This window comes from Nomia melanderi, unplaced genomic scaffold (genome assembly GCF_051020985.1).
Source record: "Nomia melanderi isolate GNS246 unplaced genomic scaffold, iyNomMela1 scaffold0014, whole genome shotgun sequence".
Lineage (NCBI taxonomy): Eukaryota > Metazoa > Arthropoda > Insecta > Hymenoptera > Halictidae > Nomia > Nomia melanderi.
The window spans coordinates 8,213,956-8,214,910 of NW_027475130.1; positions in this window are offsets into that span (position 1 = coordinate 8,213,956).

Sequence of the window (955 nt, forward strand, 5' to 3'; positions counted from 1 at the left end):
GGGCCTTCTACTGACAATGCACTTTGATTTATTGCGCTATCTGTAATAGCACCCGAGATATCACCAGATATATATTGGATTTTACCCTGACCCTGAGTATCCGGCCCCATGAGACTGTGGTTTTTTCGGCCCCTGGTGGTCCGAGGTCGTTCCCGCTGCACAGATTCATGCGCCAGGGCCTCCTACAGACAATGCACTTTGATTAATTGCGCTATCTGTAATAGCACCCGAGATATCACCAGATATATATTGGATTTTACCCTGACCCTGAGTGACCGGCCCCATGAGACGGTGGTTGTCTCGGCCCCTGGAGGTCCGAGGACGTTCCCGCTGCACAGATTCATGCGCCAAGGCCTCCTGCAGATAATTCACTTCGGTTTATTGCGCTATCTCTAATAGCACCCGAGATATCACCAGATATATACTGGATTTTCCCCTGACCCTGATTGTCCGGCCCCATGAGACTGTGGTTTTCTCGGCCCCTGGTGGTGGGAGGTCGTTACCGCTGCACAGACTCATGCGCTAGGCCCTCCTACAGATAAGGCACTTTGATTTATTGCGCTATCTGTAATAGCACCCGAGATATCGCCAGATATATATTATATTTTTCCCCGACCCTGAGCGTCCGGCCCCATGAGACGGTGGTTTTCTCGGCCCCTGGTGGTCCGAGGTCGTTCCCGCTGCACAGATGCATGCGCCAGGGCCTCCTGCAGATAATTCACTTTGATTTATCGCGCTATCTCTAATAGCACCCGAGATATCACCAGATATATATTGGATTTTTCCTCGACCCTGAGTGTCCGGCCCCATGAGACGGTGGTTTTCTCGGCCTCTTGTGGTCAGAGGTCGTTCCCGCTGCACAGATTCATGCGCCAGGGCCTCCTACAGACAATGCACTTTGGTTTATTACGCTATCTCTAATAGCACCCGAGATATCACCAGATACATATTGGAT